A 17,501-nucleotide genomic window follows, 5' to 3' on the forward strand; every position below is an offset into this window, starting at 1 on the left:
GGTGACCTCATCCGCCCTAGCAAATCCTCGAAAAACGACTGAAACTGGTCAATACAGAGACCGCCCCTTCCGTAGAAGGACACACTGTACCCGTATTCCCCAGCCACGTGAATCATGTCACCTGTCTTGAATACGTCCGCGGCACGCCTCACGTATGAGTGGCCCACGACCCACACCTCCCTTTTCACAGCCGGTGATGTCTGACCGCTGGCCCGGTGTTGGGTCGACTGCATAGTCCGCCCCGCCTCGTAGGCTTGCGTAACTGAAAACCAAACAAACAAGAAGCGTGAGTACATCATTACAGCTTCACAACATGTGCAAACGCACATACCTCTTATAACAATTGGAGGACCAACGCCCCACCCGTTTAACTTGCTCCACATTCAGACCCCTGGCTGTAGCCTCTGTAGCAGCCCCTATCCGAAAGGAATGGGTCCCAAACTCGCCCGGGTTCAAGCCCGCAGCTGTAATCGACATCGCAAGCACCCGTTGAAACTGAAACCTTGTCAGTGGGGTGGCGTCAGCGTGTCTCAACAAGGTCCCCCCCCATGATGCCACCCTTCGTGTTAAATAATCCTCTAAACACTTCACCGGGCACATGGAGGACCCGGGAATCCTGCGTATGATTATGCAGTCACCCATCCCACTCTGATCGGTCTTGGACCTCACAAACGAGACAGTCATTGTCTCCCCTCTGATCTGTACGTGCTCTGCGCACAGCCCTCCCGTCACATCCTGCTTGTTCCTTGCCACTAATTCGCTTACCCGCATAGCCCCATGAAATGCCAGCGTAAAAGCGGCTCGGAATAACACTGTCTCAAACTGAGATGAACAAGTTGCAGGGAGTCTGGATAATAACTGGGCCAACCTATCCAAACCTATCGGGCGCCTTACATCTACTCTGCGACCCTCAAGGCGTTGCCACCCACGTAGCGCTTTTTGTACAACGAAAGACGCTGTCGGGTCCTGGATCCCATGAGCCCTAGCAACAAAGGAAATGGCAGCCCGATGCCTCTGGGCCGTGGCCACCGATTTCCCAGCCAGATGTAAAGACATCAGAAAGTTCACTACCCATTCCTCCTGACCCCAAAGCTCCTCTCTAGCAGTCCCCAAGAAGGCAAAATAGGACCGGAACGCCCCTTCATATGCCTTCCTTGTCCTGGGTGCTAAACTCTCTCCCACGAGGTTACGAAGTTCGGGGCACCGAGAGACCAGAGAGCTTCGGGAAAGGGTGCCGGCTCCGGGTCCGCTGTGGGAAGAAAACCCCAGAAGGCCTGCATACGAAAACGAGAAAGGGCATCAGCCGCCTGGTTCATTACCCCAGGGACATGTCTTGCCTTGAATAGCACATTCAATTGCATACACAGTAATACGATTTCCTTGAGCAGCCTCAAAATCCATTTGCATCGTGCTGCCTGGCTATTGATACACTCAACCACGGTCATATTGTCAGACCAGAATACCACAGAGTGATCTCTGAACCCTTCGGGCCATGTTCTCAGGGCCACCAAGATGGGGAAAAGTTCCAGGAAAGCAATGTTACTTGTCAGTCCACTGCCATGCCACCATGCCGGCCACTTTTGTGCAGACCAACGAGTGCCAAAAATGGCACCAAAACCTATGCTCCCTGCCGAATCTGTCCACAGCCCCAGCTCCTCAGAGGACACGGCCGGTTTGCTCCAGACGACTCGACCATTGAAATCCGCCAGAAATGCCAACCAAATGCGCATGTCCTGGCGGACCTCTGCCGAGAGCCTTGTGCGATGATGGCCCTCCTTCAGGCCGACCATGGCTTGAGCGATCGAGCGGGAAAAGGGGCGGGCCATTGGTATAACTCTCAGGGCAAAATTCAACTGTCCCACTAACTGCTGTAATTGATGCAGCTTAACCTTAGACTCACTTATACACATTTGCAGGGATGACCTGAACCTTAACACTTTGTCCCCTGGTAAACGGAAACAACCTTCTCCGGAGTCCAACTCGATCCCCAGAAACTCGAGGCAAGTCGAAGGACCAACAGTCTTACCTGGTGCCAATGGCACGCCAAACTGATTCATTAAGACACAAAATGCAGCCAAAGCCTGCCCACATTCCGGATCCCCGGCTGCCCCCAGGAACAAAAAATCATCGAGATAATGCATCACATGTTGGAAACCCGTCTTCTTTGTGAAGACCCATTGTAGGAAACTACTGAATTTCTCGAAATAGGCACAAGATATAGAGCACCCCATCGGCATACACCTATCCATGTAATAATGACCCTGAAACCTGAAACCTAGGAGACGCTGATCGTCTGGGTGTACCGGGAGCAACCGGAACGCTGACTCGATATCAGATTTTGCCATCAGCGCACCGGGCCCCAGGCGATTCAAAATGGCTACGGCCTCATCGAAGGATGCGTACCGCACCGAACACACTTCCGGGTCTATCGCTTCGTTTACGGAAGCACCACGTGGGGCTGATAAATTATGTATCAGCCGACACTCCCCCGGGTCTTTCTTGGGGACCACCCCTAAAGGAGAACAAACAAAGTTAGCCACCGGGGGTACACTAAACGGACCGGCGACTCGACCTCGAGTAACCTCCTTCCGGATCTTTTCCTGTACCACGGTCGTATGCTGCAAGACCGATATCTGATTTTTACATTTCTCTATTCCTTGAAAGTCCCCCACTGGGATGCGGAAACCATATGAAAACCCGTTTCGCAACACCCCAGCGGAAGTACGATCCGGGTATTCGCTGAGCCAGGGAATCATTGCCAAGGTATCAATCGGGGTAGGTAAAAGGCGCCCCTCGGACTATGTTAGACCTGTTTGGCGCTTCCTCTACCCCCGTTATCACCCGTTTTGGCTCTGCACGTGGACTCAGGATGGGATGATTGCCCACACCCACTACATTCGTGTCTAAATTTGCACGACCCCTGGGGCCTAGTACATTTACCCCTGTTAAAGTTCCAACAGACCCCCCTTTTACCTGTATTGCCGGTAGGCCTCGAGTGACTGTCGGTACCCGTACCTGATCGAAAGGGCGTCCCCGCATATTGGCGGGAGGGTTCGCCAACGCTACTCCCTATCAATGGCAATTTCAACATACCAGTATCCTCCATTTTGGACCAGGACACAGAATCATAACAATCCCAAGTTAAATTCTTATCGTGTTCTTTTGCCTTTCTGAACAGATTATCATAGCAGAACCAATGATTACCCTTGTGTGATACAGAGTACCCCATGATCCGTGACTGATAAATCGGCAATTCGGGTAGCAATTCGGGCCTTCGTTCCCCCAAGATCGATGTAAATATCCCCCACGCTTTGCCCCAATTGCCAATGTTTTCATTTACCTTAAAGGCGGCCATCTTTGCGCGCCAAACACTCGGATGCATGAGGTCTTTCTGGCCCTTAACATGCTCCATCTCATAATGATCAGTAAGCAACGAGAAGATGTTTACATACTCCCCTGCCCATATCTTTTCTTTAATAGCTACAGGGACATGCTGACCCAACTTTTCCCTTCGAGAGGGTGCTGACTCATCCCTCGCAATCGGCAATGGCCGCTTACCTGAACCAGACGCTGTCTCTGCGACTGAACCAGTCCCTTGTGACTTCTCTACCGCCGCAGCCGGCGTGGATACCTTCGCTGCTTCCCGAGTTTCACGCAGTTGCTTCATCAAGACCTGCGCGTCGACAGCCGTGGCGCCCTCGCTACCTTTACCCAACCACGCTGCTAATTGTGCTGCCAGTTCGGGCGGCATATCTTCCTCGGACACGGGAGTGACCACTACGGGAATCGGGTTCCCTTCTTCCGGCACGGGAGTGGGTGCTTCGAGCGGGGTACTGGGACCCGGGATGTCTCCCCCAGCTGCTCCCCTCCTGGGCCTCTTGCCTTTTCCTCCCGGGGCTGCTCCCGCCAAAGGACGTTTCGGCCGACCTTCCTCGTCTTTATCCATTCGCCTCTTTAGGTCGGTCACCTCTTTCATGAGAACACGCAGCATCTGGTCGGTAGTCATTCGCTTTCCCGCCTTCTTCGGCATTCTCCGACAGAGTATCTGAAAAACAAACAAGAACGATTACAACGCTCAAAATTGGCTCTTCGTTCCGTTTCGAGCTCACGTGCAGCGAGGAGGTGCAGCTTCAGAGCACAGGAACAAGAGGATGCCTTCTGGTCTTCTCCTTTTATCCGTCTTCAGGGCGGGCGTAAACCCGCCCCTGCCTGCCCAAGGGCGTGGCCAGCCGCATCCGTGTCTAGGCCAACCCACTCTAGGGCGGGAAAAGGCGCGCCCCGGCTACGCCGCTTCGGGCATACCAGCCGAGACTCGCCTCCCGCCCAAGATGGCTTCCCGGGGGGATCGTGGTACTCTGCCATACGTTCGGGGGGACCGAATGGTCGCCCCTTTCCAATTGGGAGGGATGCCATGTGCCGAATGTTTGAAAAGGTGTTCTACAGTTCAAAATTCAGGAGCACAGCAGACAAACTTTGTCAGAGGTGTTTAGTGTGTCAACAGTTCAATGCAGGAAAGAAGACAGTAGTGGAACAAAGTACCATTGGGAGAGCAGAAGGTCCCTTCATAAGGATGCAGGCAGACTTCATAAAACTGCCCCTGTGCAAGGGATATCAATATGTCCTGGTCATAGTTTGCTTGTTTTCCCGGTGGGTGGAGGCTTATCCAACCAAGAAGAATGATGCCCTGACTGTAGCTAAATTATTACTTAGGGAACTGATACCACGCTTTGGAATTCCTGAGACAATTGAAACAGACCAAGGTGGACATTTTTCAAACGAAGTCCTAAAAGAACTCTGCAAAGCATTCAAAATGGAGCAAAGACTGCACTGTGCCTATCATCCAGAGGCTTCTGGAATAGTCGAGCAGATAAACGGCACTCTCAAGTCCAGGTTGGCAAAACTGTGTGACACCACAAAAATGAACTGGATAGAAGCTTTGCCCATGGTGCTGATGAGCTTGAGAAGTATTCCAAACAGAAAGACAGGCTTGAGCCCCCATGAAGTGCTGATGGGAAGAATGATGCGACAGGCATGGGTACCTGGACACAAACTGCTAAGTATTTCTGATGATATGGTGCTAGAATACTGCAGGCAGTTGGGTGACCAAGTGCGTTCTATCTTCCACCAGATTGGAGAGACTGCTGTCGAATGGCCTACCACCCCAGCACACAAGCTGAAACCAGGTGATTGGGTGGTGTTGAAGAAACATACCCGGAAGAGTTGCCTTAAACCGAAGTGGGGCAAGCCTCGACAAGTGATCCTTGTCACCACAACTGCTGTGAAGTGTGCTGGTGTACCAAAGTGGATCCATGCAAGTCACACGAAGAAGGTGACTGGAGAAAACGCGACTGAAGCCGAGGGTGGTCCAGCTGAGGAGACTCCAGAAGAGGGTCCGGATCCCGCTGACATCAAACTACCAGGCACAAGTCAAGAAGTTGAATGGTTTCCTGTCGATGACCAGGTTCTTGATCCAATAAGAACCCGAAAATACTCTTACCTAGGTAGTGAGTGGGACAGTGCAGGTGAGTCAGAACAAGAAGGAGAAGGTCAGATCATCAAAGCCATCATAAAATCTGACCAGGGAATAGGCCAAGTAGGGACAGAACAAGTCATCGACACTCCTCCTCCTGAGCCAGAGGAGAATGGAAAGGGACAGATAGTAGTCAAAGCAGAAGTTCATGCGGAAGAAAATCAAGAGATCGAAGAGCATGAACCAGGCCAGTTAGTAATAGATGAACGTGTTCAGGAAGAAGAGTCCAGTGAATCACTGACACACGAAGATCAAAAACAGTCTACCCCTGAACTAGGTCAGATTAAGGACCAGGCAGAAGAAATAGATAAAAGACCTGGAACTAGCCAGACAGGTAGGGAAAAAGACACTGCTGAAGCAATAGTGCGACAAAGAAGAAAAAGCAAAAGGGTTCACGAGGAAGAGCAAGTTTCCTCGACTACAAACAGGATCGAAAAGAAGGATGAACCCCGATATGTAAAAAGACTAAGAATAAGAATAAAAACAGTCGAAGAAAAACTAAAGGACCAACAACGGGCTGAAAGTGAAAGGAAAGAAGCCAGAGGAAAGTCCATCCGAAAGGGCGGCAGAGTAAAGAAACAGAACAAACTGTATCGGAGCCCTGAGTGGACCTATCTGGTGTTGGAGGAAATTGATGAGCCCGAAGCTTGTGGCAAAAGCGACGAAGGGTCCATTGCTGGTCGGAGTTCTGACGAAGACCCTCCTTGAGGTGAAGCGAAGTAAAAACCTCAGCTGAGAAGAAACGAAGAGGGGTTGAGAAAGCCACCTGTAAGATAAAATGTCTGATTCAAATGTCACTGGAAGGTCCAGATTTAGCTGTTGCAAGACATGCTGTAAAATATGCATCTGTAGTGTAGTGGTACTAGTAATAATATGGATAGGATTAACAGTGTTTATCCCTTTTATGATAAGCAAAGACCCTAACATGTATCCTACAGACTTGACGACACAAGACGCAGAAGTTGTACATACTGAAGAAACACCACGAAGTGTAGAAAGACATGACAATGCAATGAGTCTGAGACATACACGACCCGACTTAGAAGCATCAGATGAGGGAGAACTACATTATCCCCAAATGAAGAACAGGACACACTTAAATGTTTTCGCAAACCTTTTAGTGCACTATGTAGAAGCTATGGAAATAGAAGATTGCTATGTCTGCATGATGCTACCTACTTCAGTAGCTGAAGGCGTGACATACCACCATTTACCCCTGACTTATGGAATCTCCTGTAGTATTTTAGCTAGTTTATTTTATAGAAGCACTTTACAGTACTATTACTCCAACACTGACGTTATCTTTTCAGAACTTCCTATTAGAGGGAATCTGAACCTTGTACATACCCTTGGTGGAGTGACTCGCTACATGGGGGAATATTTCCTGACTATAGGTGACATAGATCTGAATGAAGCTCGTAGAGACAACTTGACGTGTGCCTTACATGCACAAGAGAAAATGTTCTTGAAAATGGCAGAGAAGAGAAGGGAAAAGTTTCAGAAAAAGGCAAATGACGAACAGAACAGAACCCCTAGATGGGCAGAAAACATGGATAACACCTCACAAAGCGAAGTTACTCCTGCTCTGTTGCTGGATTTTGAACGGAAAGGGAAACTCTGTCTTCATAGAGAAAAGACTAGTTATTATAACAATGTATTCATTGGTTCCAGCGAGTGTGAACATAATTACAAGGTAATTGGAGGTTGGGGTTTCAAAAATGGGTCAGAACCTGTGTTTCCAGGAATTTATTATATATGTGGAAACAAGGCTTATTTCAAATTGCCGGATCACTGGTATGGAAGCTGCTACTTTGGCATTGTCTTTCCGAAAATATACCATGTGAACAATGCAGCTGGAAGCAATGAGATTACTAATGGCTTAGTGCGTAGAAAACGTGAAAGTGTAGGAGAAATTATAGGTGATATTTTTAGCGCACTGATACCTGGAATGGGGGTAGCCCTGAATACTCATAGAATCTGCAAATTATCTACAGTAGTGGATCGGTTATCAACTGACACTGCTGCTGGATTTCTGATGATCAATACCGAAATGGTTGCGATCAGATCAATGGTTTTACAGAATCGCCTTGCTCTTGATACCTTATTGGCAAAAGAGGGCGGAGTCTGCAGGATGCTGAGGGCACAACATTGTTGCACTTACATTCCTGATAAAAGTGTTGAAATTAAGAAATATATAAGAAACATTACTAATTTGGAAAAAGAGCTCAAACCATTAGAGGTTGACAGTGCCTGGAAGAGACTGACTGATGGTCTCTCCTCTGTAGGTAGTTGGTTCTCTAACTTAGGAAAAAGCCTTTTATGGAAAATACTGATGCCAATAGTTGGAATAGGTGTGATTGTTCTGATCATATTCATCTGTTGCAAATGCCAGAAATGCAGAAAATATGTAGTGAATAAAAGAGGAAAGCGAAAAGCTGAAGACTTAGAATTAGAAGAATTAAGAAACCAGATATATAAGAAAATAAAGAACAATCATACACACAGAGAGGCGGAGAGAAAACTCAACAATAAGTTCATTGAGGTTGAGATGGATGAATTTGATGAATGAAGTTGGCATCTGTTTTCATGTGTAGTGATGATAGTAAATATCATCAAAGAGGGGATTGATGGAGCAAGGATTCGCACGTAACGCGACTTGCTCTCTTCATGAACCTCGCCTTAAATCATAACTGTACTAACTCTGATTGTTTGTCATTTATTTGTATTTCCCCAACACACGGGTGTCCCTAGGAGGCTTGCCTATGTGTTTTTCATCATTAATAAAAAGGCCGCTTTGCAGAAATTCAGTCTGCGCATGCGTCGGTCATACCCATGTGACGTGACGCACTCGCAATCTGGAGGGAAAAGTTCGCACATGCGCAGTGGTGTTAAAATGGCCGCTTGTCACTAATCATGCTTCATGCTATCTTAAGCCGCTTTTGTCTATGCATCTTTTCTGCACTAACTCTTAATGCTATAAGTATTATAAAATAAGGGATTAAGAGTAGTTGGTCATGGTGTACAGTGTATTCATTTTATTCTGAGTTATTAATTTGTTTTCACTTACTTTTCATGTACCGCGTAAATGAGGGCCTTGAACTAGGGATGGGATCCATCTTGATGCTGACGTATCACTCATCACATGACCTAAGATCTGGGACGTGCAGCAATGGAACCTGACCAGATTGGCCATTGAAAAGGGGACTGTCCTTTCCAGGCGCACCTTTGCCCTTGAAGACTTTCTATTTTTATTCTGAAATGTGCAACAATGTTGCAAACCTTTTCTTCTCTATTGTACTTTCCCACACGTAGGCCTGGGAACCAGGTGTTAGGGGGAGGGATAATGTCACGTGCAGTATAGGTGGTAACTATGACCAAACCACCTCCCTTGACCAATCAGAAGATGGGACTTTGTCATTTTGCAACATTTATGGGTGGTCTTGGGGATCTAAACTTGTATAAATAGCCTAGCTTAGCTTAGAGAAATTGTCCGACTTGTCCGACTAGCAGACCTGTCACTGACCCTACGAACTCTATAGGTGCCTGATACAGAGTGCTGCGGAGCATTCTGCCTGAAACTTTCCACAAACTCCAAGGGGTGGAAATTAGTCCTAAGTGCTAAGCGAAGCACTTTGCTGGGAGATTCGAAAACCCAATCGGGGTTATTGGCGGATTCCGTGCAGAAGAGGGGGTAACGCTGGCGTTGCATCCGATGCTGTAAGGGGTTGGTCGTGCCTTGGTGAACCCAGTCCTGACCCAGACCTGAGGGGTATCCTGTCCTGACTGTCCATGAGCTGTACCTGCTCGACTTCTGGTATTCCCTGAATCCTTGAGGGTCCTTGTCCCGTTCTTTCCTAACTGACCCGTGGCCAGGGTTAGTCCTCATTCTCACCTAGGTAACTATTGACATAGGTGTCTGTCTGTACTTACTCTCAACTTTTCCTTCTCTGATTAAAGCAAATCTTGCCTGTGATATTCTCCATATCTCCTTTGAATGAAATTCTATGCAATTGATTTTTAGTAAATGTTCCACTTTTACCCTACCTATAGGACATTGTTAAACCCGACTGTTTATCTAGCTTGTTCCACTTACTCCCTTTCCCTTAGTATGGTTGCCGTGAAGTTAGTAAGATAGCATAAGGTTTAGGAAATAGTGTAAAATTATTAGGTCACACATTAGGTTTTTCCTCACGTCTTTGCCCTAGATTAAACTGTATTAAAAAAGTGTTCCTTATGATTCATGCCCTATAGTGTTCCCTTTTACTCTATGATACTCACTTTGATCCAGAGTTACATTCTGGTTCTAATACTTATCATTGATGTATTACTGTGCATTTGCCTGCTTGTGATGGCATTTTCGTCTTAAACTTATACTATATAAAACCCTTAAAACCAACAAGGTGTCTGTGGTCATTATACATTAAAGTAATATCAAAGGTACCAAATGTGTAAAGTAGAATCTTCTCCCTTTTAGGAAAACCCTTATCACCTATCCACTGCTAGCTCCTGATCTGTCAGGAGTAATGTGCCTGTGGTAAGTCAGGTACATGAATAGTATGTGGTGTAAGAGTCACCCAACCGATTACTCATAAGAGCGGGCGTGAAATCGCCTGGTTCACCCCAGTATAAAACGTTAACATTGGAAATAATCACGCAAAGGGCCCAGTGCGTGGAAAAGTTTGGTGAGCCGGGTGACCCGCGCGCTCTATCACTACTGTTGGAAGTGTATATTTCAATTAACTTGTGAGACTATTGTTTTCACATAGATAAAGGAGATACATCTGAGCTTACAGAAAATATGTCCATATTTTAGCTTCCTGGGCCAGTGGGTTTAATATCCATGGGAAAACTGTTTGCTCTCAAAGATAGTTCATCAAACCTCATCCATGAAATGACCTTAACATTTACCAACATATTAGTAAGCATGGGCGAATTTTGTGAATTCGCAATCCGCAAATTTGCGGATTTGCGAATTCGCAGTCCAAATTTGCGGATTTTTTTATTTTTGCTAGTTCACGCTTGTTCGCGGGGCACTTTGCGTGTTCGCGGGTGTTCGCGAGGCGCTTTGCGTTTTCGGAGGGTTTTTTTTTTGCTGGTTAATCACTGCCACCCATCATGCATACTGGAGGGTCATCTAAGCTCAATTAACCAAAAGCGTATTAATTGGTCGGAAGCAAATAAAACAGACTGGTTTTCAACAATAGAGGCCACAATGAAAGAAGTGTGTGACGAGTCAAAGAATAATATCCAGATATGGAATCTTTTTCTGGATAAATTGATGACAAAAATGAAATTACCGGGTAAACAGGCTAAAACAGTAAGGCCCAACAATAAAGTACCGAAATCACTTCTAGAACTAAAGAGGAATTTGCGAAGAACTCAAAAGAAGCTACAGACGCAGGATAAAGACGCGCCGCAGTGGGACATTTTTTACGCGCAAAGACGTCTAAATAAAAAGAAGGTCTGGGAACATAAAAGGAGGTCTAACGAAAATTTTTGGACTACTTTGTTGTTTAGTTCAAAGCTTCCGAATTCAAACAAATTCTGGAAAATTGTAAATGAATTAACAAGACCGCGCAATGCATTGACCTCAAATGTCCAGGAATCAGAATGGGTCACCTTTCTCTCCTCTAAATTTAAAGTTCTCCCAGCAATAGCCATCGGAAATATACAGCTATCATCGCATCAACAAATAAAGACATTGGAAGAAGCCTGCACCAGTCAATCACCAATCGCTATCCAGCCTAAATATCCAACTTCTGTCGCATTACATGGAAAAAAATCCATTGAGGAGATAATGAAAATAATTAAAAAGGGCAAAAGTAACGGGGCCCAAGGGCCAAATGGCATACCGCCAGCTGTTTTCAAAGATGCACTGGAATATTGGAGCACATTACTTGAGAAACTCTTTGCAGACATCCAAACATACAACCTAGTGCCTGAAAGCTGGCGCGGTTCTATCACAATGCCGATATACAAGGGCGGTGAGAGATCCAACCCTGCAAATTACAGATTAATCGCCCGGCAGGACGTCGAAGCCAAATACTTTGCATTGCTATTATTAGTTGATCTGGTAAAGTGGTCAGGAGAGAGGGATCTGATCCCACTTAATCAAACAGGATTTAGAGAAGGGATTGGGACTATAACAAATATTTTATCCATCTCCATGATCGCGGATAAATGTAAGCGCATTAAACAAGATCTGAACTTGTGCTTCATTGACCTCCAAGCAGCATTCAACAGCGTGGATAGGAACCTATTATGGGCGAAATTAAGAGCCTGGATGATTCCAGAAAACGTATTAAGGGGCCGGCTGCTATTTTACTCCGACACCTGGACGCAAGTAAGGCTAGGAGACGGGTCACGACTATCAAAAAAAGTGCACACAACATCTGGCTTAAAACAGGGTTGCGTCCTGGCCCCGCATCTGTTTAATTTATTCATTTCGGACATCTCAGCAAAGTTAAATGGATGTAACGCCCACCCGCCAAAATTAGGCGACATACAATTGACACATCTGGCTTACACCGACGATATCGTCCTCATGAGTCAGACAAAGGTTGGGTTATCAAGACAGCTATCGGTTCTATCAGCTTTTCTGTCTGCAAACAACTTGGCTCTTAATTTTTCAAAATCTAAAACAATGCTAATTACTAATCGGGATATAACTTCACACAATGTTTGGCTAGAAGGACAACAGTTGGAAAGGGTGACAAGTTACAAATACTTGGGATATTACATCGATGATAAGCTCACCTTAAAGGCCCAGAAAACCTATTTAACTTATAGATCAACAGCACTAACATTTACACTCTGCACTTTATCGAAAAAGCTAGAAGGTCCCTCTTTAAAACCCTTACTTACGGTGATTGCCAATAAAGCTCTTCCAACGGTAGCCTACGGTAGTGTAGCAATGAATGGCAAGGATTCCGTTCTCCTAAACAGTTTAATTACCAAAATTTACAAACATGTACTACAATTGCCGAACTCTGCTTCATCAGCGCAAATTTGCCTAGAGTTTGCACTAAAGAATGAAAGCTTGGGACGGCTTTATTCATGCATAAAGGAGTGGTATCGGATAAAAAAGAGAGCAGCAGCTAATAATTTGAACAAATATCTACGGCAGGAATTAGAAACTCAAAAAAAATCAGAAGTAAACAAATATCTGACTAGTGCATTGGAGATAACATGCACCGCTAAAATTTGGGACAAAAACCTGCCATTTTCAGCATTCAAAATAGCACTAAATAAGGCCGCAAAATTTCACTCGTGATTATGGACAAAGCCATTTTTTCGCACCGTTCACATTCTTGGATGCTGATCAATAGCTACAGATTTTTAACCCCAGCGGCTTATCTGGATGCAACATACTCAATCTTTATCAAAAGAAAGCTGATGGCATTGAGGTTCGGTAAATTTCCAACATTGGCCGACGAGCCAGCCTGGAAACATACAGAATCTGTCTCCTGCCGCCTCTGTGGGCATGTAAAAGCAGATCTTATTCATATAATATGTATCTATAAACCGTTGACAATGGAGCGAAGCGCTTTTTAAGGAACATATTCCTAGCAAGGAAACTACGTACTTGTAGGACTGCTGTAATTGGTTGTCTGGACGCAACGTCACCACAATCAAATTGCAAGACTGTAAAGTTCATGAGGACTTTCGAAAAACTTGTGAACGCAATGTAAATACTAAGTTTTTGTTTTATTTCTTTAATATTTCCAGTTATTTGTTTAAATATAATGATTAGGTTTTAAATAGAAAACCAAATTCACTGATCCAAATTTTAATTTAAGTTGAGATGATAATGGAAATGTGTTGTATTTGTCCTTATTCATTGATCACATTTTATTTATGCTTAAGACCGATAAGGAAATTTTGTTAAGGTTTTAATTAACTGAACAATTAAATAAATATATGTAAATATAAATATAATCACTGCCACCCTCTCGTTTTTTATGCCCATCTGCCCTCTGTACCACTCGTTTCTGTGCCCTTCTGCCCTTAGCCCCACTCATTTTTTGTCCCCTTCTGCCCTCTGTCCCACTTTTGTGCCCTTCTGCCCTCAGCCCCACTTAGAATGGAGCTGGCAAGCTGCCAGCGCCATTCTAAAATAGCTGCAAATAGCTTCAACAGGAAGCACTAATAGATAAAGTAAAGCAGGTGCTGGAGTTGAAGGTCAAATTAAGTTACACAATCATTAATCACCCCAAGTTTGGGGTGAATAATGATTGTGTAACTGAATTTGAGCAGCACCTGCTTTACTTTATCTATTAGAGCTTCCTGTTGAAGCTGACTTTTGTAAATATTTTAGAATCGCTCTGGCAGCTTGCCGGCGCCATTCTAAAAGAGTTACAAAAGTCAGCTTGAACTTTTGACCCAATCCGTTTCGCTCGCGGATTTTGCGGGAAATTCGCGAATCTCGCGGATTGCGAATTTACCAAAAATCCGCAAAATCCGCGAGCAGAACGGATTTTCCGTCCATGCTTACATATTAGTATGAGATTGATGATGATCGCACACTACTGTTGTCTGCACTTAATGATTATGTATTTTACTGTATTAACATTGTTTTCAATTTATATTAATAACTGTGACATCATATTTTATATTCATTTTGTTGCACTCAGTTGAGGTCGTTATCAATAAATTGGAGGTTGATGGTGTGGCATGTATTTTTTATTATTACCTACTCAACAGAGGATATATATAAACCTTCCTGTCTCAGTGTGCTCAGTCTAGTCACAGATTGGGGGTGAGCGGAGGCCATTCTTCCTGCACGAATACTGAACTGACAGAGGGCAGCTTTTAGGACCTGCAACGAAGCAACCGGCTCCTGGCAACCCAGATTCTTCTACGAGCGCACTGGTAGACGTGAGTACAGCAGCCACCTGGTACAATAAACGGAGAATCAAAACGTGCAGAGATTGCGCAGACCCAAAACCCTGATGAAATTGCAGGTAAATACAACTAGGCAATGAAACATGTTTGTGTTTAGTAGAGTGGGCACACAGAATGGAATCAAATTAGTGTAGCCAGTGTAGCCTAGCTCTTTTTAAACGGTGGTGGGACCAGGTCTCACTGATAGAGTTTGGCAATCCACATTGGGTCACTTACACAGAGCACTTATAAGGTTTTTTTGTCTGCACTGTTTGTTATCCCTTTATGTTGTAAGTTGGCAGATGCTGATGATGAGAATGTGAGGACACAGGTGAGTACCAGTCTGTTAATTCCTTCCCGGGGTGTTGCTCCCGTGAGGCTCTGCCAACTCCATTCCCCCTTTTTTCGAAGGTTACATCTTCTTAGAAAGGCACAGTGAGGGTAGGTGGTTGCCACAATAGTGTTACACACACGTTTTTAGCTTCAAACCTGTGACTAGATTGAGCACACTGAGACAGGAAGGTTTATATATATTCTCTGTTGAGTAGGTAATAATAAAAAATACATGGGAGATCATTGAGGCTACATCATTTAGGGGCAGGTCCTTTGTTGTTGAGAGGTTATTGAGTGGGGGGGGGCGACCTGTTTAAACCCCGATATTCCCCCTAAGAATCCTCGTAGTTTAGAAGGTTGATGGTGTGGCACCATCAACACATACTTTAAAATATGAATGAAATTTGTTATCTCGATTTACATGTCCCCACTTTGTGACCCGCTAAACAGGCACTCACACCAATATGGAAAAAGGGAAGAACCTAATCGCCAAGAAAAATGCAATTATTATGCTTGAGCGCTTGATGGAACCTGCGACTTTTATGGTCATTTGGAATATACATAATCTCACAAATAATTTTGCAAATTACACAACAAATTTAAGGGTCTTATTCACAATAGCAACTTTATTCCAAAGGGAACATTACATCCATGCAGTTTCTGACCAGGAGAGAGTTAGAGAGCACAAGTTGAAGTCAAATGCCCTCTGGCTCTAACTCGCTCAACAATTGTCTGGGAGTGACCTCACGCTTTTGATAATATTGCTTAATTGTTCTCGCCTTTTGGCAACACACTCAACGAGGCAAATATTACAATAATGAGGTCATGGCATTACAGACACAAACACTTCTATTCAGCACACAGCAGAGTGTACATTCAAAAAAAATTCTTTTTTAGTCTGATGAAGGTGTTGAGAAAGAGATATGGGTCCAGATGCACACTCATAAGCATTTTTCACCAAATAAATACAATTCATCAGATTCAGTGCATGTTGTTGTAATCTCATTTTGAGCATTATGGTGTGTTGCAATTGTACATCCAAAAGGATAAACATTTGTTTCTCAAACATCAAATACATTGTCCTTCAGCTTTACAGTTCTCAGTCATGCCACAAGCTGAACAAGAACAAAACAGGGATATATATATATATTTGCATCTCTAATGAACTCAAAGGTATTTGAACTTAAAAATGTTCATCCCCAAGATCACTTAAATAATTTAAAAGGTAACTGACTTAACTAAATATATTTTTTTGCTTTACATATAGAATATACAATTAGATTAACAATGTAATAAAGTGTACAATCATATCCAAAACCTGTAGCATGTAATGACATGAAACTTGTCATATGAGTTGCTAAAATTATTGTTAAGGCAAGTGTAATACATATCCCCTGGAATATAAAACAAGTAGAACACAACATTTGCAGACCTATTACTTTCTACAGGCCCTTATTGGTACTCAAACAAAAATAAAACTAACTCATGACTGCCATTTAATTGTGACACCTAAGGTACACATTTTAGTTGTCACTAAATTAAAACTGCATAACATCAGACATGAAATTCAGCCACTGGATAATTTACCCCTATGATCACCAAAAATGATTATAACTATATATGTGTTACGGCCTGTTATTGAAAACGTGTCCACTTCTTATGCAGGTCTGAATGTAGTGATAATGTAGCTGAAATGAGTCAACATTAACACTGCGCTGTTATGAATACGCAAGAAAACTAAAAGACATTAAAAGCGTTGTCTAAATTCAGTACAATAGTCTTCAGAAACAGTTGTGCAATGTATCAGCCACAAGCGTGCTTTAAACATTAATTTGTTTCCTTGAAGAAGAGGAACTTATGATTAGGGCTGGGCGTAGTTTGCGAATAGTGCTACGCGCAGCTACGTGAAGTGCACTTCGCACTATGCGAGCTACGCGTAGCACTACGCGAACTGCGTAGTAGCATGTTCACAGTGTGCAAGATGCAGTTTTCAATGATTGCACAGTGAGGACAAGCATCCGGCACTGTGCAATCATTGAAAACTGCATCTTGCACAGTGCGAGCTTTAGTTTTCTGCAACTCGAGTAGATTTATACTCGAGCGGCAGCTTTCTCAATGCGGACTGGTAATTTTTCATCGCGAGAGGTCGCAAGCATACGCGACAACTCGCAATGAGAAACCTGACCTCCCCACGTTGAGAATCTCGCCGGGAGGTTTATTTATCACACTCGCGATCGACAACTTGATGTAGCTGATCGGGAACGAGGAAAAAGTCTCACCAGGATGTCATTTTGCTTGCTCGCGGTCACGAACTTGGCGTTAAGGACCGCGAGCAAGCAAAAAATTACCGCTGCACTACGCTATGTGTGTTCGCACTATGCTACGTGCAGTTCAAGTAGTGCAAAGTTGCGTAAACTTCGCAAACTACGCAAGCGTAGCATAGTGCTTCGCCCAGGGTTACTTATGATGACTGTATCATGCAACATCGGAAGGATAAAGAAACCTCTGTTCTGACCTATTTATTTCCATGAGACCTATTCAGGTTCTAACATGCCAGAGCACTCCAACTATGATCAACAAGCTTGACAAACTTTAGAACATTTTATTATCAGTCATAGATATTCTTTATATATTAAAAAGTTTCTATTATACAGGTGAATATTGTTATATCATTTTTTTATATACATACATTTCAATAAACATTGTTGCAGAAATACATATATTTATGTCAATATAAATTGCTACGTTTTCTAGA

The sequence above is a fragment of the Lissotriton vulgaris genome, chromosome 9 (genome assembly GCF_964263255.1).
Source record: "Lissotriton vulgaris chromosome 9, aLisVul1.2, whole genome shotgun sequence".
Taxonomy (NCBI): Eukaryota; Metazoa; Chordata; class Amphibia; order Caudata; family Salamandridae; genus Lissotriton; species Lissotriton vulgaris.